Genomic DNA, 21,342 nt, shown 5'->3' on the forward strand with positions numbered 1-21,342 from the left:
ATCCGTTGTGTGAGGCATAAGACCACACACCCAACAGTTAGTCGTGTTCATTACAAGTTGGTGTTGGTGCAAAATCTGAACAAAGGAATTATTAATAAACTCTAATCGCCTAGCTGATTCGTGTTCAGGAAGGGGTTGAAAAGAGTGTGAGGAAACAGTAGGAGGAGGTATGGGCGATGTAGTGGGTGCAAATGTTACTTTAAAAGAGAATAAAACATATCCTATTAAAAACATTATCATACTGAATAACATGAAAATGCACAATATCAAAAAACTTTTCTTTGTCATCATTTTACATATCTTGGTTTTAAAGTTCATGGTTTTGGCAGGTCTCTCCATCTCGAAAAACTCCATCCTCTCTAAAGTGCTGCCCGCGATGGGAGGTTGTTTCTGCTAAGGAATGCTTCTGTCAGTCTAGGGCAACTCCCTTGGACGAACCAGAACTGTCGACCTAACGTTGTCAGCTGCACCCCAAAGACTTTGGGCAATCGCGGCCCTAGCAGCGGAACCCGGATGGCGGTTCGAAAAACAAAAATAAGCAAGTTTCTCAGATGGGAGAGCTGCACTTTTCAAAAATAGCAGGGAAAAAAAGATTTTATTTGTCCATAGGTCTCGGCCTCAAATTATAGCGCTTTTTCCCAGGTACTGTCTGGTCCTGAAACAGGAGTTCAGGCTCTGTAGTGTCTAAGCGAATTGACGGTGATACAGCTGGTTGCAAAATTTTATCACTCTCTTGTTCAGTAAGTGTTGCTTTTACACGTGCATCACTGAAAGGCAGAAAACGTGGCACGGTTTCAGTCTCTGAGTCAGCGACACCCTTCTGGACCCACTGGTCATACGGCAGAGGCAGAGGGATCCGTTTGCAGTGGATCCCGTGGATCCAGTTTGCCTTCCCCTCCACTCGAACAGCTGATCTTGTGGAAAGAAGGACGAGGTGCGGTCCGGTCCACCTGGGCTGGTCGTTCTTGGTTCGCTGGAAATTCTTCACGAGAACCCAGGATCCAGGGTCGATGGGGTGACCTGGAGTTTCAGAGACCGGAGGCATGGTGTCATGGACCTGTTGATGCTAAACACACAATTTAGCCGTCAATTCGTACAAATAATCAAGCAAAACAGGGTGTTCGATTTCACTGAACTTTGTGGGCCTTGGCACTCCCCATATGTTGGCCGGGCGCACAAAGACAATTTCATAGGGACTAAGTTTCACTCGCGAATGCCCAGTCATTCTGGTGGATATGAGTGCTAAAGGGAGAGCGTCAGGCCATTTAAGACCTGTGCTCGCTTGAATTTTGGCCAATTTTAACTTAAGCGTGCCATTGTAACACTCTACTAGTCCAGCTGATTGGGGGTGATTTGCAGCGTGGAACTTTTGCTGAATGCCTAGCCCTTCACATACTTTCTTCATCACACGACCCACAAATTCACTTCCATTGTCACTCCAGACCATTCTAGGCATTCCAAATCTAGGGAAGAACTCTTTCACAAGGGCTTTCGCTGTGGACAAGGCATAAGGGATATGCTTCTACCCATCTTGAGAAGGCACAAACAACAACGAGTACGTATTTTAAGGTATTGCACCTCTCCATGTGGATGAAATCTAGCTGCAAAACCTCAAACGGATACGTAGGAGGTGCAAAATGACCAGCTGGAGTTGGGGTTCCCCTACCAGGATTGTGTTTCAGACACACCATGCAATTCTTGACCACATTGTCTGCACACTTGGGAATTCCTGAATTTAGCCATACTGGAGCCAACAACTTGCAAATCCCTTTCACGCTGATATGAGCCATTCCATGAGCCATTGTAACCACTGCAAGCACGTACGCATCGGGTAAAAACCATCTCTGATGCTCTGACAATTCAACCCAACAACCATTGGCATCCATTTTACCCGTACTTTCTCTCCACATGTTCAACTCTTTCTCTGTAGCCTCAGCTTGAATAGACTTCACACTCTCTATTGTGTCTTCACACATTCCAACATCACCAACCCATCTTGCAGGGCCTGCAACATACATTCGGCTCATCACATTCCTTGCAGTTTCTTTCGCGATTTCGTCAGCAAATGCATTTCCACGACCAACATCATCAGTCACCTTCTTGAGAGCACTACATTTCACAATCGCCACATGCAGAGGCAAGGTCAGTGATTCAAGAAGCTCATTCACCAACTGACCATGCTGAATCTTAGCTCCATGCGAAGTCAGGAACCCACGTTCTTTCCACAATCGTCCAAAACTGTGAGCCACTCCAAACGCATACTGACTATCGGTGTAGATGGTCACTTTCATTCCTTTTGACAACACACATGCTCTTGTAAGTGCAATCAATTCTGCTGCTTGAGCAGAATTATGTGGAATACGTGCAGCTTCAACAATTGTATGCAAAGTCGTGACATCATATGCTGCAGTCGTATCACCATTCGGGAGCTTGAAGCATGAACCATCCACCCATAATGTACCATCACATTCAGCAAGAGGAGTATCTAGGAGATCTACTCTCTCTTTCGTTTCTTCTTCTGTTCTAAGAAAACAATCATGCTGTTCTGAAGCATCTAATTCCTCTACAATTGGCAACAAGGTAGCTGGGTTGAGTGTGTTGCATCTTTTTATGTGAACATGAATTGCTAACAAGGTTAATTCGTAACCTGACAATCGAGCACTAGTTAAGTGCTGTGTCTTGGTTCTGTTTAACAACGTGTCCACTGCATGTGGAACCATCACGACTAACATATTATTCATCACTAGACCAGCAGACTGTCGAATAGAAACAGCTGCTGCCGCTGTTGCTCTTAAACAACTCGGCAATGCTTTAGCTACCGGATCCAAAGTCGACGAAAAATATGCACATGGACGCTGCTTGTCCTCAAACAACTGTGTCAACACTGATAATGCACAACCCTCTTTCTCATGGACATACAATGTAAAGGGCTTACTGTAGTTGGGGGTACCCAACACAGGAGCCGAACATAATGCTGTGCGCAATTCAGAAAAACTTTTCTGACACTCTTCAGACCAAGGAACGGGATTGGGTGTATCTTTACACGTTAATGCCACCAAAGGTTTGGCTAATAACGAAAAATTTGGTATCCATTGCCTGCAATATGATGTAATGCCCAAGAAAGCACGCACTTCTCTCTGTGTCCTTGGCACACTCAATTTTTCAATTGCCTGAATTCTTTCTGGGGTCAGTTTCCTTCCCTCCTTCGATAAGAGGTGACCTAAGTAGGTCACTTCTTGTCGACAATATTGCAATTTGGAAAGTGACACCTTGTGATGCAAATCACACAGATGACGCAACAAAGACAAGGTGGCTTTTTTACATATTTCCTCAGTATCTGCAGTGACAAGCAAATCATCAACATACTGTACAAGAGTAGCACCATCAGGTAAAACAATCGTATCAAGCTGTGTTTTTAGAGCTTGACTATATATTGATGGACTTTCACAGTAGCCCTGGGGAGCGCGTTTAAAGCGGAAGCTTCGTCCTCCTAAACTGATGCCAAAAATATCCCTGCTCTCCTCAGCAATCGGGATGCTGAAGAAAGCATTCTTCAAGTCAATCACCGAAAACCAGGTTGCAGAAGCTGGAATCATAGTCAATAGGGCAGTAATGTCGGGGACAACTGGAAATTGTGGCACAACAATTTTATTCACCTCTCTAAGATCAATCACAAATCTGTACACAGGTGGCTGAGAGGGATCAGTTTGTTTTAAAACAGGCAGAACAGGGCTATTGCAAACGTTGCCTCTTGTTTCTTCAATCACATCTTTTTCAATCAGACCGTAAACGATCGCTAGCAAAGCTTTTTCACCGTCACTAGAGATTTTGTATTGGGGAATTTGTGGCATTTTAACATTGGCTTTCAATGTTACAACATATGGTGGTATTTCTAAAAGACCCACATCATTAGGACCAGTAGCCCAAAGAATATCAGGAAGAAACGACAATTCTGTTGGAAGTTTATCCCTTGACAAATACATTGAGGAAACCACTTTCTTACCCAGTGTGAGTTGTACTCCTAAAGGAGAACAGTACAAAGTCGCATACAATCTTTTTAACAGATCCAATCCCAACAAGTTTTCACCACAACCTGTTGTCAGAATAAGGGGTGCTTCGAATTCACAAGGACCAACAGAAAGAGACAAAGGGTCAGAAATCAGGTTCCTAACCGGGGCGCCAGAAAAACCTACAGAAACATTCATTTCGCCAGACAAAGGTGCGCCAGGGAGTTTGGAGTGCATAATAGAACTCTTTGTAGCACCAGTATCCAACAGAAAAGGCTCTGACACACCTGATGTAATCACCTCAACGTATGGTCCACTCTGATCTACTGGAACTGAAACAACTCCCTCTCTTTGTCTATGGCTGTCCTAGCAATCATTACCTTCCATATGTTCATCTTCTGCATAGTAATCATCAGCATAGTACTGAGCTGTCCTACCAGACGCGTTATTCTGTTGATCGAACCTATTCATCGAATTTTGAGGTGGAAGGGGACGTGCATTCTGAGGGATGTTTCCACGTCCTCTACCTCTAGGCGCTTGCTTAACACCTCTACCTCTTGTGTTTGACACACCATTTGCACGCTGTAACAGAATAGGGCAACTATACTTGAAATGACCCTCTTCCTTACAATATGAACACTGATTGGGGCCTACAGGGACACGTGGTTGAGTATACTCGACTCTTTGCGAGTTCCTCTGATACTGTTGAGGCTGCTGATAATTACTCTGATAGTTATTCTGACCACCATTATTCTGGCCACCACCACCACGTGGCGGATATGCTTGCTGTAACAGAACCTTCGTTTTCAACTCTTTAGTTTTCTTTTCTGCTCTATCTTTCTCGTCTTTGTCTCGATTTTCGTAATACTGTGCAGTAGCCAATATCTGTGCTGAAGAGGAAACTGCCCAAGAACTTTCTGAATCTTTCAACTTTTTGCACAACTCTGGAAGCAGATTGTGCACAAATTTATCGACGAACAGTCGCTGACCACCTTCTGTGCTCATATCTTGACCACTGGGGTCGACAAACGTTTCTTCAAACCTGGTGAAGAAATCTGACACCGTTTCATCTTTCTTCTGCTTACACGCAGACAATTTATCCCAGTTTACACGCATCGCAGGCATTATCGTTTTCATGTAATCAATTATTTTACCAGGAAGTTCAGCTACTAAAGGCTCAGGCTTAGCACCACCAACTTTTTGGCCATCTGCAGCAGTAATATTAGCCCCTGAGTCACCTAACTCCTGATCATGATCTGCATGACAAATCTTTCCCCATAAAGGCTGTGGAACAACGTTCCCAAACAACATGTCTATGTCAGCTAAATTCATGATGCATGAACCTGCAGTCTGTTTAAGGGCCAAAACTTCAGCTCGCTTCCAAGGAACATGTACCCACACACGCTGAAAATGTGCTGGTATAGCTGGGGGAATATTATTATGACCAGCTGCTACTTCTTCCTTCCATACCGGAGGAACTTCTCTCATGGGATATTGTCTTCCCTTCTTTTTACCAGAAGAATCAGACTCAAACAACGACTTAGAAACACCTTCAGTCCTAAGCGACAACAACGTCGCAACTGCTTTCCTAACGTCTGAACCCACAATTGCGCCTTTTGAAAACTCGAACCGTACATGGCTCAACTCAGGAGGATTAGAGTCCAAATCATTTTCCTCTAAATCTTCACACAGAAAAGCACACATTTTCTCAAAAACGTATCTCTGTTTTGATGCTTCCCACTGATGGAAGACATCCATAACCGAATTTAGATCATATATTGTCGGGTCAGTCACCCATCTATGTGCCAAATGATTTAACGTTTCTTTCTCCCTAGAATCAGGCTGTTGGCTACGCAACTGTTTATGCTCAGAGACAGGAGCCGGACTTGCAAAAAAAGGATATAAAATACTAGTAACAGTACTAGCCACCCTCTGACGAACAGAAGGAGAAGTCGATGAAAAGACAAGAGGGAAAGCAGAGTGAGACAAGGCAGATGCAGAGGCAGTGTCAGGAGAAGTACCAGGAGTGGTAGTCGATATAGTAGTCAAAGTTGTAGGAAGTAAAGGCAGAGCAGATGTCAAAGTCGGTGGCCCTTGAGGAGGCTGCACCGGAGGAGCAGGAGCCAGCTGAAGAGTAGCTGGTGGGTGCTGTGGAGGAGCAGGAGGCAATGTAATCACAGGTTGCGCAACTAAAGGTTGCGGAGGTGCCGTAGCATTTTGCGCATAGGGCGGTGGCGAACTTAACAAATGCGACATTAAGGATCTTTTTCAAGCTCTTTTGCTGCATCTTGCTGAAGAGGCAGCAAAACTGGATAGCATTTATCTATTACCATTTCACGTTGCCTGTGCAACTGCTCACTCATCTGTTCTTCTTCATTGTCTTTAAACTGCATAGCAGCTTGCATTATCGAAAGGCCCCTTTCTCTCTTATTTTTCTTTGCTAATTTAATTTCCTTCTGTTTGGCTTCCTTACGCCATAGGCGGAAAGAGTCAAACATCGCCTGCCGGGCTTTCTTCTTGAAAAGTTTAACTTCAAGGTTATCTAGGATTTGCGGGCCCGATTCACAGAACTAACTTAAGACAAAATCCTAAACTTACTACTTTTGGTATTCACAGAAGTTAGGATTTTGTCTTAAGTTTGTCTTAAGACAGACTTAAGACAGACTTAAGACAAAATCCTAACTTAAGTCTGTCTTAAGTCTGTCTTAAGTCTGTCGTAAGACAAAATCCTAACTTCTGTGAATACCAAAAGTAGTAAGTTTAGGGTGTAGTCTTAAGTTAGTTCTGTGAATCGGGCCCTGCGTGTCAAAGCTACCATATTGGGGCCATTTAAGAACACCATCTTTTCTGGTGTATTTGAGTTCCAATCGGAGGAACCGGACACGAGTCCTCCAATCGGGAGTCCCTATTATTACAACCAAGACAAAACAAATTTCCAAGTCTGCTAAGACCAGGCATCTTCGCTCTCTAGTCTAGCTCCAAACTTCAAAGGATTATCGATTACGATATTTCTCGTGAATACACGAGTCCTTCGGTTTTGGCACTTGCAAGTTCCAAACAAAGTGATCCCAAAGGATACCCAAAACTAAGAACCAACTAAGGACTGGGAGACGCTCCACTTATACTTAACTGAGATATCGATGACGTCACCAGAAGACTTGTCTTATCGTTTCGCTCTACCAAACTTCAAGGGTCCAAATCAGGGCGATAGCCAGGGCAGCAGTCCTTTGTAGCCGTCGGGAAGCGGGGAACCTCTCAGCAAAGACTTTCGGACCACGTCGACATGCAGGGGTCGATGAAGTGGCGGCCTTCCTCCAGAATTTTCACACAAAGCTCCTCACGAACCTCTGGCTGGACCGGTACCGCTGGTATCGCCCCGCGTTGGGCGCCAACTGAGGTACTGGGTTTTTCAGAACCGGTAACGAACCGGTAACCCAGTGGTGTCAGGGAACACACCCAAAGACCTTGAGTACTTTCCTGATTCAGACCACAGAAACTCAGAGTCTTCTAGGTGAAGTCAAGGATCGATTTTATTGGCTGCAACCAAGTAACAGGCGTCCTAGAAGTACAACAACACGGGATGTATATTCTCAGGAGACTGCTCAATCTTACAAAGTCAGGCTTCTCTTTTTATACAAAATATTGTGCTTTAGGCAAACATTCTTCGAATTTTAGTATACCATTCACATGTTTCCATTACAAAGAAAAAGCAGAGTCATGATGACAAGCCCACATTTTAGTTTGTCCAGCCCACAACAAATTACCCGGCAAGGCCCAGCATTTCCATCAGATACCGGTGGACCCCCAATAAAAACGGGCACCTCCCCATCATAAAGCAAGTGAGAGAAAAAGAGCAGGGACAGGTGTGAGCAAGATTCGGCAGGGTGTGTGTGCGATGAAAAGGGTTTATGGCCTGTTGTGCCTTGATGCTATCTTGTTCGGCCACTGGGAGAGGAACTGACCAAACAGGTTTGGCCTGGGGCAATGGTTCCAGCTTGCCCAGGTCACAGGAAAGTCAATTAAGGTGTACGTGTCCTTTGGAATCGAATTTGGCTTAATTCGCCTGCCTATGTGAGGGCAACTCACAAAATGGCTGCCGTATACAAAATGGAAGCCAAGGGTTCAGAACGAAAATGACGATTTCGAGGTGAAATCGTCACTCGAATATGACGAAAATGCTTGTACATAGTGTACTAGCCATTCTCGGTCTTTTGATATAAAAATCGTCATGCTATGATGAAGTTCAATTCTCGAGTCCAGAATTTTCAGAACTACACCTTATTCAGTTTCGTGCATTTGTAGAGTCCCAGGATGCAAGCCTCCCACGTGTGTGGCACATGCTCGTCTGTGCTTTGTGTGAGCAGTGAGGTGACCTCGCCCCAGTATAGTTGAATTCTAGGGCATTGCCATAGCATATGTAGGATATCTGCTCCTATCAGAGAGCAACGCTGACATGCTGTGTCCGCTATTGCGAAATATCTGTTGATCTTGTCGGGTGTGAGGTAGGCCCGGTGCAGGATGTAAAGTTGGATTATCTTGAAACGGGTATTCCGTGGGATATTAGTTGGTCCAGCCAGCACCATCGCCCACTCCCTGTCGGTCCAGTCCCGTCTTCTGTCGGCAGTCCACTTCTCACGTAGTAGCGTGGTGTTGGGCTGTGTATGGGTCAGTAGGGCTTGCGCCAGCCAGTGCACTATGTGGGAGCCGTTGCCCATGACATGTAGATATTGCATGAAGTGGTGCATTGGCAACTCTCCAGTTATATCGCCCCACGCGGTGGACAACGTATGTATGAGAGACGCATGTAATAAGAATTGCCCGGCCGGTAAACTGGTGCCTGCGGTGAGATCTGCAAAAGGAAAGCAGAGCCCCGTCGTCATAGAGGTCCCCCAGTGTTTCCACTCCCGCTTGTGTCCAGTTGGCCAGCGGGGCCTCTGTCAGCGCTCCGGTTGTTCTGGGTGTGCCCAGTAGTGGGATTATCGGAGCATATGGTTTCGTTGCTCGAGTGAGTCGTAAACATCGTAGAAAGCACTTGCGCGCCACTGCTAGGTGCAGTTGAGAAGGACAGGCTGAGCAGGCCAGGGGGTGGAACAATGTGCAGACCTGTGTTTGTGTCCAGATGGCGGCGTCCGTGGCTGTGTCTGCTAGGTTCTTGCCGCACAGCCATCCCGATACCCACTGCATCTGCGCCGCCAATTAATACAATTCCATGTTAGGGACTGCCAGGCCGCCCGATTCAGTGGTCATGTATAGTTTCGTTAGGGCCACGCGAGGCCGGCCCGCATTCCAGATTAGGCCACGAAGTAGGGTCCCCAGGTCCCGAAATATCTTGTTGGGGGCATACACCGGAATATTAGCGAAATAGTACAATAGCCTTGGCAGGACTATCATCTTGGCCAATGCCACTCGGCTAGGGACATTCAGGGGCAGAGTCTTCCAGAAGCCGATCTGGGCGCGGATGGAGGCTATCGCCCGTATCAGGTTCCCTTCCAGGACGTCTGTTGGGTTCCGGTAGATGTGTATTCCCAAATAGCGGAATGTGGTGGTGTACCATTGCAGCCTCTCTCCTCCGAGACATATATCCCTTTCAGGTGTGTCCGGGTGGAAGGAGTAGGCTCCTGACTTGGACCAGTTGACCCGCAGTCCCGACATGCTCTCGAAGGTGCGAAAAATGTCGGCTATAGACCCAGGGATGTTGGTTAAGTCCTTGACATACAGTAGCAGATCATCTGCATACAGTGAGATCGTGTGGACGCCATCGGCCATTGGGATTCCCCACTCATCCCCTCGTGTCCGAAAAATTGTGGCCAGGGGTTCCATGGCCAAGGAGAACAGTAGGGGGGATAGGGGGCAGCACTGTCTGGTGCCTCTCCGTACACGGATAGCGTCAGAGAGTAGGGTGCCAGTGCGGACGTGTACCGTAGGTCTTTGGTAGAGTAGGTCCACCATGCTCTCATAGTCGCCTCCCAATTTGAATTTTTCCATCACTGCCCTCAGGTACGGCCATTCCACGGAATCAAATGCTTTCTCGAGGTCCAACACTAAACATCCTGCGCGTGGCCAGCATTGGACAGCATATTCCTGTAAGCGAAACAGGCGACGGATGTTATAGGAGGTGTGTCGTGTGGGGACAAAGCCGTTCTGATCATGGTGTACTAGATTTGGGACCATAGGGGCCAGTCGTCGGGCCAATGTAGAGGCAAGTATTTTGTAGCCCGTGTTCAGGAGTGCCAGGGGGCGATAAGAGCCCATTCTCGTGCTGTCCCTGCCTGGTTTAGGTATGGATATTAAGTTGGCTTCATTGAGTGTGGGAGGGAGGGAGGAGTCTTCCGTGGCCACAGTGTACAGCTTCAGGAGTTCTGGAATGAGAATGTCCGAGCCGGCCTTGCAAAATTCAGCTGGCAGTCCGTCAGGGCCAGGAGTCTTGCCATTGGACAGCCGGAAGATGGCCTCGCGGAGCTCTTCCGGTATAAGTGGGGCTCCCAGCTCGTCCTGTTGCGCAGCGGTCAGCTGTGGCATCGGAAGGGGGGAAAGATATCCCGCTATGTCAGGGAGTGGATCGTGGAGTCGAGAGCAGTATAGGGCCTTGTAGTGGGTCGTGAACGCCTCATGGATGTGGCGTTGTGAGTGCAGCAGCCCTCTCTCGTCTACCTGTATCGCCGCCACTGGGGTTGCGCGATCTTCTCGCGAGATTAGCCAAGCTAGCAGTTTGCCGGGTCTGTCACTTTGGTGGTGTGTGCGCGCTGAATGGGCGGCGTAGTTGATACCACGCAACCTTTCTAGGAGGCGTGCGTGTTCCGCCTGAGCCTCCGCCAGTGTGTTGTCAGTACCATTGATCGTGGCCTGTTCTCGCCTAAGTAGGTCTGCCTCTAGCTGTGTTAGGTCACGTTCTAATTGTTTCCGCATGTTTCCCTGCGTGCCCAGGCAATGTCCGCGAATCACGGCTTTAAAGGCTTCCCATTCTATCTGAAGGGAGGACGCTGTATCAGTATTTTCCTCAAAGTATTGGGCCGTTTGTCTGAGAAGTGAGTCCCGGAAAGCCGCGTCCAGCAGCAGCGCTGGTTGGAGCAGCCAGGTGGGGATGGGGGGGATGTGGCCGTTCCCAAGCAATGGTCAGGAAATGTGGATTATGGTCCGAGTGTGTGCGGCCCATGTATCGTGTGTCCGTGACCAGCGGGAGGAGCTCGGTGGTCACCATGAATCTGTCCAGTCGCACATGCAGGTCGTGCGCGCCTGAGCAGTAGGAATATTCCCTTGTCATGGGGTGGTGAGTCCGCCAAGCATCATGTAGATGCCACTGTGCAGCCCAGCTGAGTAATGCTTTCATTACACTGTGTGTCGATGTGCCGTCTTGGGGTGGGGAGGAGCGATCTAATGCCGCATCAAGTATACAATTATAGTCACCCCCTATTATCCACGGGGCCGCATGCCAGGTCGCCATTGTCGCGGAGAGGTGTGTGAGGAAACCACCCTGGTCAGTGTTTGGGGAGTATATGGAAGCCAGTACCACCTGTTGTCCGTCCAGTCTGCCCTGAGCCACCACATACCTGCCCTCAGGATCTATATGTGTGTCCGTGACCGACCAGGGGGTCCCAGAGCGAACCCACAGGAGGGCTCCGCGCGCAAAGGAAGAGTATGCCGTGGCGTACAGTTGCCCACGCCATTTGCGGTGTAACGCTTGTACCTCCGCTGTGTTCAGGTGTGTTTCCTGTAGTAATGCTACATGTATTTTGTGACGTTTCAGGTAGGAGTAAATCTGGTAACGCCTTGCCGGCGTGTGCATGCCCCTGACATTCCATGTACAGATCTGTATTTCAGCCATGATCATTGTTCGTATACCACCCTCTCCCGCTAGCCACATCTAGTGCAGCAGGTGGAATTTTCTCCCGGCATTCCGATCTCAATCTCGCCTCCCAACCCTCCCCAACCGCCAACTCAACACACACTGCATTCTCTGTGTGCATATGGGTAGAAAAGAAAGGGGGTGCATAAAGCCAAGAAAAGGCAACATAACAGTAAATACCAAAAGGTCGGTAGCGCAACATGCCTCCGTCCAAACACTCAAGTGAGCTAAGGTGAACTACACAGTTCTAGGGGGTGTCAATTGGTTGGTGTAGCTGTGTTCAGGTTGGCAATATTGTTCATGAAGTGAATATCTCCGCACCCGGGCCGGGTAGAGAAGCTGTAGCCAACATACGGGGCCAGGCGGCCGCCCGCCCAAAACAGCGGAAAAGGATCTGTCCAATGTCAAATGGCGGGGATATAGTTCGCATGGGGGTCCCGCTTATAGTGGAAGCAGTACTCGGACCTTCGGCGTAGTCATGGGTTTAAGGGCATAGGGCCCCTCTGGTGCAGGTGTGAAGGTTGTGTATGTAAAGCAAAGTGTTACTCACTGTGTCTCGTCACCACTCGGGTCCTCGAGGCAAGGGAACCCGTTCTGCAGCCAGGGCCGCTGATCGCTCACCCCACAGCAAAGCAGAGTTCCGTCTCCATGGCCGTGATGATTCTGTGTCTTGAGGGGTAGGATGCTCCTGGGAGCCTCTCAGCCGAGAAGGTCTACTGTTTGTGGTGTGACATTCGGGGGGTCTTCAGACTGCTGGGAGTCCGGTATCCCGTAGATTGCCTCGTCGTCGCTCGGAAATGCCGTCGGGCTGGCATTGGGGGCAAAGAATGGAGTCGGGGAGTTGCTGATTTCAGTGACTTTGCTTAGCGCGTCTTGTTCTTCCTGTAGAATCAAGTCTGCTGGCTGAGAGTGAGTCGGTGTCTCCTGCGCGCGGGGAGGTGTAGGTGTCCTGCGCCTGCGTCGTCGCCTCGACCCTCTTGCGCGTGTTGATGTGGTGGATCTCTGTGCCCTTCCAGGCATTCCAGCCATGCCCCCATCTAGACATGCCTCGGCTTCCTCAGGGGTGGTGAAGAAATGAGTCTTATCTTGCACCACTACTCTCAGCTTGGCAGGGAAAAGTAGCAAGTATTTGAGTTCCGCCTGTCGTAGTCGCTTCTTCACTTCTAGGAATGAGTGTTGTTGTCTTTGCACTTGTATGGTATAATTGGGAAAAAACATCACCGCAGCATTGTCGATCTGGACGGCGCCAAGTTTCCTGGATTCCCGTAGAATCGTGTCGCGATCCCTATAGTTGAGAACACGTAGGATTAAAGGCCTGGGGTTGGAGCCAGGAGGACGGGGTCTCGTGGGCACCCTGTGTGCGCGTTCCACTACGAAGTGGGGTGACAGCGCGCCCTCTGGAAGTAGGTCTCGCAGCCAGTCTTCCACTCGTCGGGTGGGATCCGCCCCTTCCCATTTTTCCGGAATGCCTACCAAACGGATGTTTTCCTTCGAGCCAGTCCTTCCGCATCTTCCGCTCGTTCCTCTAGAAACTCCACCCGGTTGAGCAGGTCATGGATGTGTTTGTCTGCTTGGCTCACCGTGGGTTCCAATGCTGCCACTGCTCCCTCCAAGGACGTAGTGCGATCCTGTAGTTTCTTGTGATCGGCCTTGAGATGGGTCAAGTCTATCGCCCCACTGTCGATCTTAGTTTCTAGGGAAGTGCGAGTCTGTTGAAGAGATTCTTCCAGTCGCTCCATGATTGCTAGTACATTGTCCAGTTTTGATGTCACCTGTTCCGCATCCATCCTGGTCATTGATTTGGGCAGTTTCCCCTTCGTTGACGTGCCTCCGGTGCCGGTCCGCGTTTCCACTCCCCCCGACATGGGCCAGTTGAAGCAGTCGTGCAGGCCCACTGTGCAATAAGGGTGGTTCCAAGTTCGGCACTGGGGGGGGGGGGTGATCACGCGATCCTCCGAGAGCCTTATGTCCACGAGTATAGCCCGGGTCACTGAGATACCTCCACGTCCGTGATAGTGCTTGGCCAGTGGTGTTCTGCGTCTGTTGGGCTGGTCGGGTGTGCGCCTCAATAAATGTCCCCACCGTCTTGTGTCTGCCGTTCCTCTCCGCTGTTACAGTGTTCTCAGGGGAGCGATTGTCTTTGCAGGGGGTTCGTCGCGTTTGTCTCCCAAATGAGCTTGTCTCACCACGCCGTGTTCCTCGGCCACTGCCGGGGCATAATGAGTGCAGAGGAGTGTCGGTCGTCAGGGTGGGAGCCTCTCCAGCCGCCAAGCACAGGTAGCCTCTCTCTCCAGTTCAGGATATGGGTTGGAGCCCGGCAGAACTCGGAGTGTCACCGGGGTCGTCATCCTCTCAATAAGCTATTCTCTGGGGTCCTGATGCCGCTGGTGTCAACTCTCCGCGGGCCTTCGCTCAGCTAGGCGTTGTTTCAGATTTGTGGTGCCCTCGCCTCCGGGGACCCGTGGTGGATCTGCTCAGCCCCGGAGCCAGCTGGTGTCTCCATCCGCTGTCGGCCCGCCGCTATACAGGATGTGGTGCTGGCAATGTGCCTGCGTGTCCGGTCCCGCTCGCCCACGTAGGTAGGTGTTTCGGGGCGGCGGTGCACTGGGCAGCTGCAGCCCCCCACGTGCTTTGTTTTCCCCCGGCACAAAGTCCCTCGGTGCGGCAGTGTTGTCGGTCCCGTCCTTGGCACGACTGGGCGCTCCCGCCGCACAGTCGGCGGTGCAGTGTTAGGATGCGGCTCACCTTTTCACTTTTCTCCAGACCTTTCGGGTCTCGCAGGGACGCTGTCCTGTTGGGATGTAGTTGAGTAAGGGGAGGGCTGTCTCAGCGATACAGCTCGCGAGTGGGGGGGAGCCTCCCGATCACGTCCCACAGCCGCCGCTGGTTGCGGCGAGATGTCTTGTAGGCCGCCGTCTTAGGCCTAGCCGTCTGGTTGAAGCCGCTGTCTCGCGTAGGCAGGCCCGCCGGGGTAGCAGTGCCCGGGGCGTCCGCAATTTTTGTCTTCAGTGCCGGTGCGGAGCCCAGCTAGCAATCAGCCCCAAAGTTAGATGCCAGGTGGGCGAGCCTCGCCACCGGCCCCGCTCGCAGCCACAGCTGTGTCAGGATACCTGGGTCGGAGAATCGGCCCGGGGAAGGGGAGCTCGGATCGGAGCTCTACCCTGCCATGTCTGCCGCCATTGCGCGCCAAACCACGCCTCCCCTTTCAAGAACCCTCATGCATAATGTTCTGAATGCAGTTTAATATCTAGATAAAAGGTTAGTCCCTGTAAACTGTGACAAGTGTAATGTAGGGTGAGGGGTAACTAGTTTTGCAAGGTCTATGGTATAGTACCTATATAGAATGTAACACAAGTTCAGATGGAGAACCACAAATTAATAAGAATATTGTACTGTGTAAATTATTCTTAGAGTTTATCACCTCTTTGGGGATACATGCAAAAGAATATTTTAGGTTTAGTAGCTATTGAGGAGAAGTCAAAGGTGTGATAACATTCAGTAAAAAAAATTAAAGGCTTCTAAGCGCTCTACGCTTCATTCCACACAACTAAATACAATTAATGTATTAAAAAATGGCAGACTCAATCATTTTGCTTTAGAAGCGCTATTGATTGACTGGCTGAGCCACAATTTTAGACCCTCTGGAAGTGATTTCATATTAAGTGAGGAAATACACATAATTCAACAAGCAAACTCAATCAATTGTACACAGTTCAGAGACGAGCAATGCAATGCCTAAAGTGAAGATTTCAAAAACATGTAGAATATCCAACAAAGGAGTTAAAGTCCTAGTTAATGGCAGATAAATGATGCTCTGGAAAATTACTAAAGGGATGTTAGAGAGATTGGCAGATTCTACTTGGCTGGACATTGATTCTTTACTGGCAGTACCACCAGTGATATTTGTGTGAATAAGCCATCAATTTAGAGAGAAATGTAGAGCAACATTGAGAAACTGATTTTCCTCATGTTTGTTCACATTGGTTTCTGGAGGAGGATCGCCTTCAGTTGGCGGTATCTGAGAAATTGTGCTGACTCCAAATGATATTCCAGTGAAGATGCTCAAAGGTGATATAGGGCCACATGTATCATTATTTCAAGTAGCGATTACCAATTGAGATTTTCTAAGAGTCGCATTTAGGTAATTGCTATTCCTAATGTATGAAACTCTTTTCAGTTTCATCAGCGATTCTTAAAAATTAAATTTGTTTTCCATTCTCAAAGGAGTCGGTAAAATATGAATGTTTTGTGTCGCACCGTTTGCGACTCCAAAAATGCTTGATGCATGTGGGCCTTTATGCGGCTGGAAACATACCGATTGGTTGTTTATGACCGCAAAAAGGCTCAATATATTTGTCACATATTGCACATCGCTTAACAGTTGATCTAGTGTCAAAATGCTTTTTTCGGGCGATAAGTGCTACACTCTTTCTTATTCTTAAACCACAAAAGAATGTTTACTTACCATCAATTCAGAAAAATGTGTTCTATAATAATATACAGCTTTTAATAGGTATAGGTGAGTGGTAAAATTCTGGGTGTGAGGTTAGCGTGAGTTGTTAGTAGTGGGAGTCATGTGGCGGGCATACCATTTTAGTTTTGTAGGTGGGAACAAATCCATTTTTTTTGCTACATAGGAGTGCTTTGGCCACTGAGCACAATTTATTGCTGTTTCTGGGTTTAATGTCTGTCTTGTGGTAATGACAGATGGAACACGTATTGGTAAATGCATTAGGTTTCGCCTATGGGAATAAATAGAAGCCGTTTTTATTTTGTGAGTTGTAGCTTGCTGAGTAGTTGTACAATATAAGCTACAGAAAGTCTGTTAAATTGTTATGACTTGTTTATGTACAAAAAGGCAATATATTGTGCTGTTAATATTATTATAGAGTGAGTAAGTAATAGCACATTTTTGAAAAATGAAAGAGGGAAATATTAAAATTAATTGATGTAATGGCAATATTGTGTGTTTAGAGGAGTTCTGACAACCTTTGGGCCTGGTACCACTGCACCTGCTGCACCATTCAAATCATGCCCATAGTGCCTGCAAGATAACTGCATTTGTGATTGCCTGTTAAGAAGTAAAATATGGCAATATTAGGTGTTTAGTGGGGAGCCTAGAGCTTTTGGTCCTGGTGCGAACAGCTTTAGTATACGTATCATAAATGTGTGCAGTCAGGGGAAGTTAACAAACAACAAAAAACAAGTTCCACACAAAAGCAAATTAATATAGTAATTTGGATATGGAGACTGATAAGAGCCTGCTTACACACACAAAATATAATGGCTCAGTTAAGTTCTGACTTTTGTCATTTGGTGAGAGTTTCAGGACTCAAGTTTGATCTTTGTAAGTCCAATTGACCCTTCCATCCCTCCGAGGTCAAACAATTGAGCATCACTGAGTAACTCTTGTTATTTATAGCCCTAAGAATTAAAATCTGTGGTATGAAGCACTATATAAAAAACAAATTATTATGGCACAGTGAATTAAACAGAAACCAAACATTTACAATGCTTTCTATCAATAGGAAGCAGGTCTATTTTTCAAGTAGTGGATCCTATGGTTTTTCATTGCAAAGGCCTGGTATTGTCCTGCATTTTATTTCTGAGGTCTGTAAGAGTTATTCCAATATATGCTGTATTGCCACCCTATTTTAAAATCCTAAAGTATGAAGAACTATTCCGGAATAACCAAATGCTAGTTCTGTCACCTGGCCTTTTCTGCAGAGTCACCCTCAAACCTGTTGCCTTCCTCCTCCTCATTTTTCTGAATTTGTTTTGTTGGCTTTAGGACTGTAGGCAATTTCCTACTGCTAATCAGTGCTAAACTGCATATGTTCTCTAATTCAAGCATGGTAACATTGGCTTATCCAAAATTAGCATATTTAATTTAATTATAGTCCCTAGTAAAGTGCAGTACATGTGCCCACAGCCTGCACATTTAATGCTACTAGTGGACCTGCTGTGAGAATTGAGTTCATCGTATCGCTAACGGCATCTCACATCGCCTCCATTCCTGACTCGGTGTTAGACTTTGTGTGTCTCAGAGTGGACGCATTGCCTACATTCCAGGGATCTTCTCCGATGCATTGAATCCTCTGCTCCTTGCACCTTGTCCTCGACGTTTGCGCAACCCCTGAAACACGGTAGTGTTTCAGCAGGACAAGGTTGATCCCTGTATCCAATCCAAGCTCCATTGCGGTCAACCTAAACTTTTGGATCTGACCTGGTCCAGCCTGACCAGATAGCCCCCGTTGGATCTTTATGCTTTTAAGCACTATATTGCAAGGTAAATTCTTTAAATATTCATAACTCTGGTTCTAGTTATTGGATTATTGTTGTGTTGGTCGTGTTTTGATCAATGAATTAAGCTATGTTCATCTAACTAGTTGTGGTATCTTGCCAAGCTACCAAATGGTGAGCACGTGTTAGTTTAGAGTGTATGTGTGACTTTCCCGGACTAGGAGCATGGTTTCTGTTTGGACAGGGTACATCTTACTACCAGATAGAAACACATTTTTAACACTAGTCTATTAGGCATGTGGAAGAGCACCACAGTGGTACTTCTAACTTGGAAACCCCCTTAACACTTGGATAAAGTGGTACTTTGCATGTTAAGGATATATTAACACACACTCAATGTGTAATTGTAGGAAAGTGGGATGTGCTTTTATGGTTACCCCCAATTTTTGCCTAGAGCTATGTTGTTTCTGACTAGTCTGACTGGGCTCTTGCTAATCATCACCCCAGTCTCTCTGCTTTCTTCCCTAAATTGGAATGTTAAGTACTTAGGTACATCCCAGATAAGATACTGGTGTACACTTATCAGTCCCTAGTTTATGGTACTAAGGTACCCAGGGCATAGGTAGACCAGGGGTCCCCCATGGGCAGAAACATGGATTATGTCATCCATGGGAGACCATTCAATTGGTAACTACATGGCTGCCATTGCAGCCTGTGAAAGCTGGTTCTAGCCCCACGTATGAAGATATAGGTTTCCCTATATCTAAAGTGACTGTACTTAACACCTATAAGTCACCCCCTACGCAATGACCATCTCAAAACTGTCTGTAACAAACCCTATCATGTTTGGTATCAAACACGTTGAAATCATGCGGTATGGGAGGTATGATTCTATGCAGTGTAAAACTTCTTGGGGGGCCCCCAGTGCTCCCAGTACCAGTCTTCTAGACCCAGACAGCACAGCATGGCTGCTGCCAACCAGAGACACAATTCTGCCATCCTGCTGCTGTGCCAAGCTTGAGCAGGGGAAGGCAGATCACAGCGAAGTGTGACCACCTCCCAGAAAGGGTTTAGTGTATGGGGTCCGGGTGGGAGTGCTTACCAGCGTCACTCAGTCTGCTTGAAGGGCACATTTGGTGCACACCTTGCATAGCAAAAGGCCCACAATTGATGGACAGAATGCTGAACAAATCAGAACATTCATCCCAGTGAAGAGATCTGGGTTAAATACATCATTTGTTTGCTCACCATGCCACCCTAGTTTAGCCATATGCAAATCAGCCTTGACCCAGTGCCTCATTGGAACAGTGCAGCCTGAACTGCCAAGCCAGGCCCTGCTTTGTTCTCTCTAAGTTGGCAGGGTATGTCCAGACGTGGTTCCCTTGCTCACTTGCCACTGGATTCAAGATAGCCTGGCTGGTGAGGGCTGTTAGCCTGAAACCCGTCCCAGGAGGATGCTTGTTTCTGGTCCAGGGAAGACATGGCTTAGCAGTTCGGTCTGGACTGTTCCCATGAGGCACAGGGTCAAGACTGATTTGCATATAGCTGTGTCTGAACTGGGGTGGCAAAGTGAGCTAAAGAACGATGATGGATTCAACCCAGACCTGTGACTGGGGTTGAGTGTCGGAAAAGTTTCAGCACTCTGTCCATCATCTCCTTGTGTTTACTCTGCACTCCTTGCATAATCCAGTTACAACCAGCTCAGGGAGCCGTTGGCTCCTGCTCTGGCATGAAACTAGACAAAGGACATGGCAGTATCCTCCCCACTGTCCAACCCCTCCTCTGGAAGGGAACCATACATTTTTCTAACCCTTTCCTTAGGGTTCCTAAGGGCTTACCTGAGGGTAGGTCCCTAGATTCGTCGTGGGACAAGATTAATTTCAAGACACCACTTCAACCGTCTGGGCACTCTGGACTTCGCTAAGGGCATCAAGGCTGCAACTGGGAAGACTCCTACTTCTCCTGAACTCATTGCCCTGCTCATCTGCTGCAATGTCCATGCCTGTGCTTCATACAGGAATCTTCCAAGACCTGTGGGCATCCAAGAAACCTGAAGGAATCTCCCTTGAAGTGAAGGAGTCACTTCCCTGCATCTGCAGGTACTGCAACTAAACTGACAAGTCTGCTCATCCTGGGCTCCCACTGACTCCAAAAGGCTCAGCAACACAGGTGGTGGTTCTACACCTCCCTCGAGGCCTGCCCTGTCCTCTCACCTCGTATGGGGCCGGTATCGCTCGTCCCAGCCGCCGGAATCAACCTCTGTGCCCCGCGTGGACTTGCTGTTGCAAAGGTTTGTTGGCTTCCTTCCACTAATTTCTTTGAGATCCAAGTAGCCGCCACCTCAAGCATTTCCTGTCACTAAACACTTTGTCCTCACTGTATAACTTGCACCGTGGGCCTGCATCTTTGGTGAGCAGCTCTCGGTCCTCTTGCTACTCCATTGCCTCCATCCTGTGGGTCCTGTTAAGGACCCCCTTTGATTTCTGTTGGCTCCTCTAATTGCTCAGGGTCTGCCCTGACTCCCCTGTTTGTGGTGAGTAACCTGGACCTTGCTAGTCCTGACACTGCACCTTCTTCGCTTTGCATGTTATTTGCAGTTGCAAAGGCTTGTTGGTGCTCCCGACGATCACCGACCTCTCGACATTCGACGTGGGGCAGCAAGTGAATGGCTCCTGGTCTTTCAAAGCATCACCTGGTCTTCACAGCTGCACCTCCAAGGTCACCATAAGCTTCTAGCAACACCCCACATTGGTGTGCACTCGTCTTCTGTGCCCCCTGGTCACTCCTGGGTGACCTAGACTCTGTCCTCTCTGCTTGCAGGTACTCTTCCCCTTGAGTCTCTATTTGGGTTCCACCAGAAACTTTTACCTTCTCCAGCAGCGGCATCTTCCTGAAGTCTTCGATTGAGTTCGATAATGGTTTCAGACACCACTTCACACCTAAGCACCTAGCTTTCCTGGTATAGGTATCCTGGCTACTATGGTATCCACAGGTGGGGTGGCTCTCCAACCTCTTGTCTTCCACTGGGTTTCTTCAGGGTCCACTGGAAAGGGTCCTTCTTTTTTAAAATTGCAAACGCAACTTACACGTTAATTTGTACGCAGAACACGGTCATGTTTCTACACTTCACACAACCTCTATGGGGCTCCTAGATAATCACCTTGGGTGGTTCCTTGGGTCTCTGACACTTCTACGTCTTCTGGGTATACTCTTGACTTGAGTCGTGGTTCACATAACACTTGTTCAGTA

Source organism: Lissotriton helveticus, chromosome 8, assembly GCF_964261635.1.
Source record: "Lissotriton helveticus chromosome 8, aLisHel1.1, whole genome shotgun sequence".
Lineage (NCBI taxonomy): Eukaryota > Metazoa > Chordata > Amphibia > Caudata > Salamandridae > Lissotriton > Lissotriton helveticus.